This window comes from Camelina sativa, chromosome 5 (assembly GCF_030686135.1).
Source record: "Camelina sativa cultivar CO46 ecotype springtype chromosome 5, ASM3068613v1".
NCBI classification, from domain to species: Eukaryota; Viridiplantae; Streptophyta; class Magnoliopsida; order Brassicales; family Brassicaceae; genus Camelina; species Camelina sativa.
Window position 1 is genome coordinate 15,269,700 of NC_141884.1, and position 11,231 is coordinate 15,280,930.

The following is an 11,231-nucleotide window of genomic DNA, read 5'->3' on the forward strand; positions in this document are numbered from 1 at the left end:
ATTTGCTTGGGTTTTTTGAGATTTTTTTTTTAGATTTCTTCTTTGTTAGTGCTACGAAAAGCTCTAAACTCGTTTATTTTCTGCATTTTTTTTGGCTGTTGTTGTTGATTTCTTTGGGTTTTTGATTTTTTTTGGTTGAGATTTCTTCTCTGTTAGGGTTGATTTGTCTTCGTTTAGCTGTTAATCGCTCTAAACTTGTGATTTTCAACTTTCAGGTATACGCTTTTCTGTTGCAAATTTGGATTTAAGTACTTTCTACAGGAAAAGTGGATTGCAGCAACATATCAACAAAATTCAAAATGGCTCCTTACTAAGGATGTTGTTCACTTACTAAGATTCCAAATTTTGTTGATATGTTGTTGGAATCCACTTTTCCAGTGAAGGGCAACTTTTTGCTGATATTAATGCAGAGCCTGCTATAAAGTTTCCTCCAATGGCAACAGCTCAATACGATGAACAGGTATTAAATCAAAAAACATGATATAAGGCTAATCCTCTGGGATACTCTGTGCATTCTGAAAACCATTTTCAACTCTATGATTTAATTTTTCGTTGTAGGATAAGCCGTCTTCATTTACTCTTTAACAATCAAAGAATCTACAATGGATGTTCCGAAAAACCTTGAAGCGCGATGAAGTATTGCCTTCTTCACAAATTCATTATACATGGATATGCCTAGAGCTCCGCCTGTCAAGTATATGCTCTCCTTCAGGTCTGTGCTCTGTTTATCACCATTTGATAACATAATCTATGCTTCCTAAATGATACATTATATTTCTTTACTAGCCTACTAGGAATCCATCTGTTCCAGTTTTTTTCATGTTTTTCTTTTCTTTAGGATTGAATGAACGTAAAATATACAATCTACGTAGTTGATACTATGAAACTATTATGAATCAAATACTGCAGAGAAGAGCTCTTCCCTTTACAGTTTTATTTTTGTATCTACAGCGTTCTAACTCCGTACTATAGTGAGGAAACTGTCTACTCTATGAATGACCTGGAAACAGAAAATGAAGATGGTATATATTGCGGATAACTTCTCATATATTGTGATAAGGCTTCTAAGTTATTGAGATAAGGCTTTAGCCTAAGTTTATGTTATTTATGTTTATCTTAAACCTTATTGTATTTTGTATAAATACCCAAGTTTGGGAGTTCAATAAAATCAAGTCAGTTTGATATCTGAATTCTACATGGTATCAGAGCTAGAATTGATCTAAAAGTTTCTTTGTTCTGGTCGATTGTTTCGATTCTCTGTTCTTTTCAAATTTCTTTTCTCTGTTTTGTGCTTTCTTGCGTGACAAGAAAACTATGGTTGACAATGAATCTATCATTCCTCCTGGTTCCGCCGGAGTTCTGGTTGCTCAGTCCGATGCTAAGTCGGTGATCTCTCCGTACACCTTGTCTAGTTCAGACAATCCTGGTGCTATGATTACTTCAGTTCTGTTAACTGAAGATAATTATATCCAGTGGTCTGAAGAGATGCTGAATGCTCTTCAAGCCAAGCGCAAGACAGGGTTCATCAGCGGAACTATTCCTAGACCTTCTGCAGATAGTCCTGATCTTGAAAACTGGAAAACAGTTAATTCTATGATCATTGGATGGATTCGTTCATCGATTGAACCAAAATTGAAATCAACTGTGACTTTTGTTTCTAGTGCACAAGACTTGTGGGAAGAACTGCAACACCGGTTCTCTGTTGGTAACAAGGTGCGTGTTCACCAAATCAAGGCTAAACTTGCTTCGTGTAGGCAAGATGGTCAAACCGTTATGGAATACTATGGAAGATTGTGTAATCTTTGGGACGAACTGAAGAACTATCGTGTGAGTCCTGTTTGCTCCTGTGGAGTTACTTTGTCAGCAATCATGACAGAGAGAGATGAAGAAAAGCTTCATCAGTTTGTGATGGGTCTCGATGATTCAAGATTTGGTGGACTCTGCACTACTCTCATTAGTATGGATCCTCTTCCCAGTCTTGCCATCGCATACTCTAAAGTAATTCGTGAAGAGCAAAGAATGTCCTCTGCTCGACTTCAGCAACAAAATCACGAGGCTGTTGGTTTCTTGGCCCGTAGTGACAATCATGAGCAGCTTTCTCGTGGCGATTCTTCTTTGCTGCGAACCGATCATACCAGTTCCTTACTTGGAAAGGGACGTTCCTGTGCTCACTGTGGTCATACCGGGCATGAACATAAGGATTGTTGGCAACTCGTTGGTTTTCCAGATTGGTGGATGGATCGTAATGAGCGAGGCAATACAAGTGGTCATGGTTCTTCTGGTCGAGGAAGAGGAGGTCGTGGTTCCGTATCTTCTGGTGGAGGACGTGAACGAGGGCAGCCTGTGACTGCTCATGCGACTAGTTCCAATTCCTCTGTTTTTCCTGCTTTTACATCTGAGCAGTTGAAAGTTTGACTCAGATGATTCAAGAAAAATCAGGCAACAGTGGTTCCGATAAACTGTCTGGTAAGCTTGAACTTAGTGATATTATTTTGGACACAGGTGCGTCTCACCATATGACTGGGAGACTGTCCTTGTTGATCAATGTTGTGTCCATTCCGTCGTGTTCGGTTGGTTTTGCCGATGGTAGCAATACGTTTGCTACGAGTGTGGGTGTTTTGTTACTCACGGACAGAGTCTCGTTGACAAACGTCCTCTTTGTGCCTTCATTAAACTGCACTTTGATTTCTGTTTCTCAAATTTTGAAACAAACCAAGTGTGTAGCTACTTTCACTGATACAATTTGCTTCCTACAGGACCGTTTTTCGAGGACCCTGATTGGAAGCGGTGAAGAGCGTGACGGTGTGTACTATCTTACGGATGTGGTCTCAACGAAGGTTCATGCAGCTACGGTTTCCCTTGATAAAGCTTTGTGGCATCGACGTTTAGGACATCCAAGTTTTTCAGTGCTTTCTTCTCTACATTTGTTTTCTCAATGTTCTTCCGCTGTTGGTTCTGACTCGTGTGATGTATGTTTCCATGCAAAACAAACACGAGAAGTGTTTCCAGAAAGTCTTAATAAAACTCAAGAGTGTTTCACTTTAATTCATTGTGATGTTTGGGGTCCTTATCGTGTCCCTGCCTCATGTGGTGCAGTTTACTTTCTAACAATTGTCGATGACTATTCTAGAGCAGTGTGGACTTATTTGTTACTTGAGAAATCCGAGGTTCGTTGTGTTCTTGCTAATTTTGTCAAGTATGCTGAGAAACAATTCAGTAAGATGGTTAAGACTGTTCGTTCCGATAATGGTACCGAGTTCATGTGTTTGTCTTCTTACTTTCGCGAGAATGGAATTGTGCATCACACCTCATGCGTTGGCACTCCACAACAAAATGGGAGGGTTGAGCGTAAACATAGGCATATTCTTAATGTTTCTCGAGCGTTGCTTTTTCAGGCTTCTTTACCAATCAAGTTTTGGGGAGAGTCGGTTTTGACAGCTGCTTACTTGATCAATCGCACACCGTCTTCTATCCATCAAGGTCGAACTCCGTATGAGCTTCTGTATGGTTGTAAGCCGGACTATTCCTTGCTTTGTGTTTTCGGATGTGCTTGCTATACTCATCGTGTTTCTCGCGACAAGGACAAGTTTGGGGAACGAAGTCGGGTATGTGTTTTTGTTGGATATCCTTTTGGTAAAAAGGGTTGGAAGGTTTATGACATGGAGCGCAATGAGTTCGTTGTTTCTCGTGATGTTGTCTTCTGTGAGGACTCCTTTCCTTACTCCGCTGCACAATCTGTCACTCCTGTCATTTCTTCGCATGTTCCTCTTGATGATGACTGGTTGATTGCTTCTGACTCGGTTGCTGTAGACAGGGGGAGTTCTTCTGTCCTAGAGGCTGTTGCAGACAGGGGGAGTTCTTCTGTCACCGAGACTGCTGTAGACAGGGGGAGTCTTAATTCCCCTGTTTCTACACCACCTGACTCCTCTGTTTCTGCCTCTATTCCTAATCCGCCTAGCACTGTTGTCACTCAACCTGTTCCAGTTTCGGACTCTGTTCGTCGTTGTCATCCACTCAGTTGCAGACTCAATCTCAGAATCGTAAAAGTACACGTCAGACTACTCCGTCAGTTCGTCTACATGACTATGTTCTCTACAATGTTGTTAGTACACACTTTCCCGATCACGCTCTTCCTGCTGCTTCTTCTCATTCCTTGTCTTCGGTTCCAGGTATGACTTTGTCTCCTTTGACTGTTTCTATCTCCGATGATAACTTCTCCGCAGGTCATCGGGTTTACTTGGCCACTATTGTCTCCAATGTCGAACCAAGGCACTTTAAAGAAGCTATTCGTCTTCAAGTCTGGAATAATGCTATGACAAAGGAGGTAGATGCGCTTGAGATTCACATAACTTGGGATGTTGTTGATCTGCCTCCCAATAAAGTTGCAATTGGTTGTCAATGGGTCTACAAAACTAAGTATAATGCGGATGGTTCGATAGAACGCTATAAGGCTAGGCTGGTGGCTCTTGGTAATAATCAGGTTGAGGGAGAAGATTATCATGATACGTTTGCTCCTGTTGTTCGCATGACCACAGTTCGAACTCTCTTACGTTTGGTGGCTGCTAATCAATGGGAAGTGTATCAAATGGATGTTAATAATGCTTTTCTGCATGGTGATCTTGATGAAGAGGTCTACATGAAGCTTCCTCCAGGTTTTCGTCACACTCACCCTGGCAAAGTATGTCGTCTTTGGAAGACTCTTTATGGTTTAAAGCAGGCTCCTCGGTTTTGGTTTAAAAAGCTCTCTGATTCGTTGCTTCGTTTTGGCTTTGTGCAGTCATATGATGATTACTCGTTGTTCTCGTATTCTCGTGATTGTGTTGAGCTTCATGTTTTGGTTTACGTCAATGATCTTGTCATATGTGGGAATAATGGCTCCATGATTCAAAGTTTTAAGGACTACTTGAGTCGCTGTTTTTCCATGAAAGATTTAGGTAAACTCAAATACTTTCTCGGTATTGAAGTCAGTCGTGCTTCCGACGGTATCTTTCTTTCTCAACAAAAGTATGCTATGGATATCGTCTCTGACAATGCTTATGTTGGTTCTCGTCTTGCTTTCACGCCTCTTGAACAAAACCATGGGCTGGGTAAAGATGATGGTCCTCTACTTCTTGATCCTAAGCCCTATCGACGTCTTGTTGGTCGTTTGCTATATCTTCTTCATACTCGTCCTGAGCTCTGTTATTCGGTTCATGTTTTGGCTCAATTTATGAAGTCTCCGCGTGAGGCACATTGGGAAGCTGCTTTGCGTGTTGTCTGTTTTCTTAAAGGTGTACCTGCTCAGGGAATTCTTCTCACGGCTGATAAGGATTTGACACTGACTGTTTATTGTGACTCTGATTGGTCTTCCTGTCCGATATCTCGACGTTCACTCATTGCTTATGTGGTCTTCTTGGGTGATTCTCCTATTTCCTAGAAGACTAAGAAGCAGGACACTGTCTCTCATTCATCTGCTGAGGCCGAGTACAGGGCTATGTCGGTTGCCTTGAAAGAAATAAAATGGTTGCGTAAGTTGTTAAAAGGTTTGGGTGTCGAACTCTCTTCACCTGCTCGTCTGTTCTGCGATAGCAAAGCTGCTATTCACATTGCTACTAATCCGGTTTTCCATGAGCGGACTAAGCATATAGAAAATGATTGTCATGCTGTGCGGGATTCTTATCGTGACGGCATTATCACTTTACAACATGTGCGGACTGATGAGCAACTTGCAGATATCTTCACTAAGGCGTTGGGGCGGGATCAGTTTCATTATCTTTTGTCCAAGTTGGGTGTTCATGACTTACACACTCCAACGTGAGGGGGAGTATTGCGGATAACTTCTCATATATTGTGATAAGGCTTCTAAGTTATTGAGATAAGGCTTTAGCCTAAGTTTATGTTATTTATGTTTATCTTAAAGCTTATTGTATTTTGTATAAATACCCAAGTTTGGGAGTTCAATAAAATCAAGTCAGTTCGATATCTGAATTATACAGTATACTATTTGCAGAAGAACTTCCCAGGTATGTCTTATGATGAGCCCTTGTTGATGGATTTAGTTACTGCTCAATGCTTTCAGTAATCTGATATGCCCCACCTTTTCAGATGAGTGGACTTATTTCTTGGAGCGGCTTGGTTGTAAATTGTAATGATGAAAAAGATTTTTTCAAGAGTGAAGAAAATATATTGCAGCTTCGCCATTGGGTTTCTTTAAGGGGACAAACTTTGTTTAGAACAGGTAATTTATACCATCCCCTCCTACTTATATTCAACAAATGGTCTTTTGTTACTTACAGCTTTTTTTGTATCCTGCAGTTAGAGGAATGATGTATTATAGGCGGGCACTCAAGCTTCAGAATTTTGTTGACATGGCCACTGAAACAGGTCAGACGTGATTACTTGACTTTTGTTAAACTAAAATCAGTTACAGGTGAAACACAACTGTTCTCAACTGACTGTATTATGCTATTCTTACACTCTACAACCAAAAATACTGAAGCAATGTCGGTCAATGTGTTAAGTTCTTATAACATTTGTTGTGTTTGCAGAAATATTAGCAGAATACAAATTCTTTCAGAGAGCAAGAAAAGAAAGTTAAGAGGCACTAGTAGACCGCAAATATACTTATGTTGTTACCTGCAGAACTATGGAAATCAGAAGTGAAATGGAGACAGGAGAGCGAAGGACCTAATGATTAAGTTCCCTGGTGAGGCTCATTTTTCATATCCAATGCTGCAGCAATCCCTCTCTCCGTGTAGCATACATTGATGAGGTTGAGAAACCCTTAGAAGGAAAACTGTTCTACTCGGCGCTTATATATCAAGGCTGTTGGGAATTGTGAGAAGGTAGTTTTACTGTTTGAAATCTTAACAGGGTAGCTAAAAAATATGATCTATTTGAAAACCCCCGGATTTTGAACTTTGAATCTGTTACTTTTTAATGGAAATATATCGGATATTATTGCCTGGTCCAGCAAAAATAGGAAAAGGGAAATCCGAAAATCAGAACAACGCTCTCATTTTTACAAGAGGAGAAGCTCTCCAGTCTATTGACATGAACCAGGTGACCTAATTTTCCCGAAACGGGAGTTTCCACAACATAAACATAGTGCACTATTCCTTGTTGATAGAATGATAGTACTTAAGAAGCACTGAAAATGAGGAACTTGCTCGAAGAGTTCAATAAAGACCAAAGAGTACGAGCACCTACTATTCTTGGCTTTAGAGAACATATATTTACGAGTTAATTAGCATTTTTTCTCAAAGGTATTGTAAATATAGGACTATTCCTTGTTATTAACTTCTACACCTCATGGTATTTGTAATCTGAACGGTATTCATAGTCATTAACTTCTACACCTCATGGTATTGTTGCACTTTTGTAATCTGAACGGTTTGATCTATGGTAAACATTGTTATTTGCTTTTAAAATGTTGGCTTTTGCGTTTGTTATTTTTGCACAAAGATGTCTGATTTAACATTATTCTGTTAGTGTTTGATCTTAATCTTTATCACTTGGTCATCTATATTTATCCTTCTTCAGGTGTAAACACTGCAAGGAGCATGTTCATGAGGTAATTTTTTTTTTTTTGAATTTAATGTTAAATTATATTCAAAAGAAAAATAAACGTTTTACAAAGTGTATGTGGTAAAAACCTTTAAAACAGGTTGAAAATAAATCATTCAGCAGAATCTAGCTTGAAACCAAACTTGAATGGATGTGCTTTGACCTCCTTTAAGTGTGCTTAGCCGGTTGCGGACGTACTTGTCGAGCTGCTTAATCAGGTGTTCTGCCGTTAGTGGGTGTTCACCGTGTATTCTTCCATTCCTTTCTCTCCAAAGTAGGTAGATGGTAGTTTGAAAAGCATAACCCAGGATGAATCTTAACGTTTTATCAAGAGTATTACCCGCAAGAAGAGAAAGAACATCTTGCCAGTGACTTGTGTATTTATCTGCGAGGAGCTGTTTCACTAACCCTTCCCACACTAACTGTGAATAAGAGCATTGAAAGAAAAGGTGATCTCTTGTCTCTAATGGGTGATTGCAGAAGATACAGCTTGCGTTAGCCTGTGGAGACTATTGCTACAGTTTTTCCCCTGTTGCAACTCTGTTCTTGAAAATCAGCCAAGTAAGAAAGCATACTTAGGAGTGGCTTGTGTGAACCATATCACTCTGTATTCAGCGAGCTGAGGGCGAGAGACATGGATGTGTGACCAAGTTTCCTTGGTAGTGAAGCTGGTTCGGTAAGAGTCATTTTTTCCCTTCCAGAGCGGTACATCCTGCATCTCACAAGAGTGATGAAGCTGCAGTTTCTCTATCTCGTCCTCTACAATATTAAGTAGGGAGAGCCTATGTCACCGTCTCCGCTGCCTAGTCAGTACTTCAGCCATGGTGCTTGTCTTTGAGATTCCGAGATCAATAAAACCTCTGTCCCCCAATACATCATGTAAACATCCCAGTTAACACCAGTTATCAAACCAAAAAGAGGTTGATTCACCATTATGCACTTCCATCTTAATGAACTGCTTTGCTAGGCTCCTGTATTTCAAAAGTTTCCGCCAAATCCATGAACCACACGTTGTGTTATCCTTTTCTGCCCAGAACGAACCACTACGAATAAGAGACCTCTTCACCCAATCAACCCATAAAGAGCCTCTAGCCGAAGAAATTCTCCAAATAAGTTTAAGCATGCTCACTTTATTTGCTTCCGCGATTGATCTTAGCCCCAAACCTCCTTCACTCTTTGGCAAACAAACATCAGACCAAGCCACTTTAGTTTTCTTTGCATTCAAAGAAGGTCCAGACCACAGAAAAGCTGAACATAGCCGATCAATCTCCCGAATGCAGGATTTAGGGAGCCTAAACGCTGAAATCCAGAAATTGGTTAGACTAAACAAGACTGAGCCAATGAGCTGAAGTCTACCAGCAAAAGAGAGCATCCTAGCTGTCCACTGTGTTCATGAGGTAATTTGACTTTCACATCATGTGTGACATCGATGAGCTGGTTGCAAAGACAGAGAACTTCTGGAAGAAGAAGTCAACAACTCTCTCTCTCTCTCTTTCTTCTACTCGTGTTAAAACGTGAAACAATATGTAAATTTCTTATATTGTAAACATATTTTTTACATGTTTTAATTTTGACTGAATCGATTAGAAATTCTAAGCAAAAAAAAGCAAAGCTCCACCAAGGACAGTTTAGTCTTTTTACCCTAAAAAATGCTCATTTTTGTAAATATGGACAAAAATACCTAAAATGAAAGTTTTGCCATCACAAATGCCTAAATCACCAGTTGTCAAAAAAAAAAAAAAAAAAAAAAGAATTTTGCATAAACACCCACTTTTCTACAAAGTAATATCACCTACATTCACTTTCAACTATTGATATACTTTTTATATGTTTATTGACTATGCTACCATCTTAACTTAAATTTTATTAACAACAATACATCTAAGATCTTTCTTTCTTCCTCTATTATCTCTATCTTTCTAATATTTTCTCTCTCCTTTGCTCACTCATCAAAACACCAATAGCCTCTAATTTCTTCTCCTTCCATGGCTTCTCTAATTGTATCTATCTCTTTCTTTCTCTCATTATCAAACTCAACCCTTTCTTCTCCATCCTCGTGTCTCTCTTTTATCTCATACACTTTCATTTTTCAATTTTCTTATCCATCCTCTCTTTATCTCTCATTTTCAAACTATAATTAGATTGATGTTTGATTTGAACAATAAGTGAATGATGCTTTTCAGATGTAGAAAGTTTAATTTTGGATTTTAGGTGTTTTTGGTGGATGTAATTTGGTGGGAGTTTGAGAATTTGCAATTTGGGTTGCTGATTCAGTTATGATTTGTGAAATTATTATTTTAAAAGGGGAATACTTTCCTCAGGTTAGACTATCTTTGTTCAGTAGTAAAACCATATTACTGAATCCATGATAAGCAATCCATGTGGTCATAGTTTAGGATTAAGAGTTTAAATGTTTAGGATAAGCAATCCATCATTCAACGTTTGTCAGTGCGCAGTATTGCATCTATAGCGGAGTACTCCTACGCCGAAGTGTAGCTGGTCCTTATCTAACGTGTGTCGCTGGTGAGGAGCCTGCGGCATTAATGCGGGCTGTTCATCACGGTCCCAATGGAAATCACTCCGGAGGGCGGACGCTGGCCTTCAAAATCAAGAGACAAGGGTATTTCTGGCCTACTATGATAGCCAACTGCGAGGAATATTCTCGAACCTGCGAGAAGTGTCAAAAGCATGCTCTGTCAATCCATCAGCCTACCGAGCTCCTGTCCTCGGTGTCTGCACCTTATCCATTCATGAGGTGGTCTATGGATATCATTGGCCCTTTACATCGGGGACCGGGAGGAGTTCAGTACGTACTAGCTCTTACTGATTATTTCTCCAAATGGCTGGACGCAGCGGCCTACGCGAAAGTGACAAGTGAGGAAGTAGAGAAGTTCGTGTTGAAAAGCATAATCTACTGGTACAACGTTCCTCATGAAATCGTCACAGACAATGGCCCGCAGTTCATCTGCTCGCAGTTCGAAGGCTTTTGTGCCAAATGGAAAATTTGACTCAGCAAGTGAACTCCTCATTACCCACAAGGTAATGGGCAAGCCGAGGCAATGAACAAATTCATATTAGCTAACTTAAAGAAACTGCTCGGTTCTCGCAAAGGGTGCTGGCCAGACGAGCTACAAGGAGTTCTTTGGGCAATCCAAACAACACCTCTCCGAGCCACTAACGAAACACATTTTCCTTGGTTTACGGAGTCGATGCTATAATCCCAGCTTACATAGAAGTACCCGGAGTCCGTTCTACGCTAAACCCACTCCGAGCCGTGGAGAATGAGGAATTTCTACAGGATACCCTCGATATCATAAATGAGCGTCGGGACCGAGCTTTAGTTCGGATGCAGAATTACCAGAATGCCGTTGCCCGCTATTATAATTCCAAGATCCGAAGTAGGCCTTTGGCAGTTGGCGATCTAGTCCTTCGGAAGGTCCATGAAAACACCGAAGAGAACAATGTAGGAAAATTGGGAATCAATTGGGAAGGTCCATATAAGATCACCTGCAAAGTCCGAAATGGCATTTATAGACTGGAAGATTCAAACGGGGAACCAGTTCCGAGGTCATGGAAATCTTTATATCTTTAAACATTGTATCGAACTTTGATTGGCTTGATCCCAAAATGGTACGTAGGCAGCCCACTTCGGGTCCAGCTATCCGCATTTAATAAAACTAAAATTT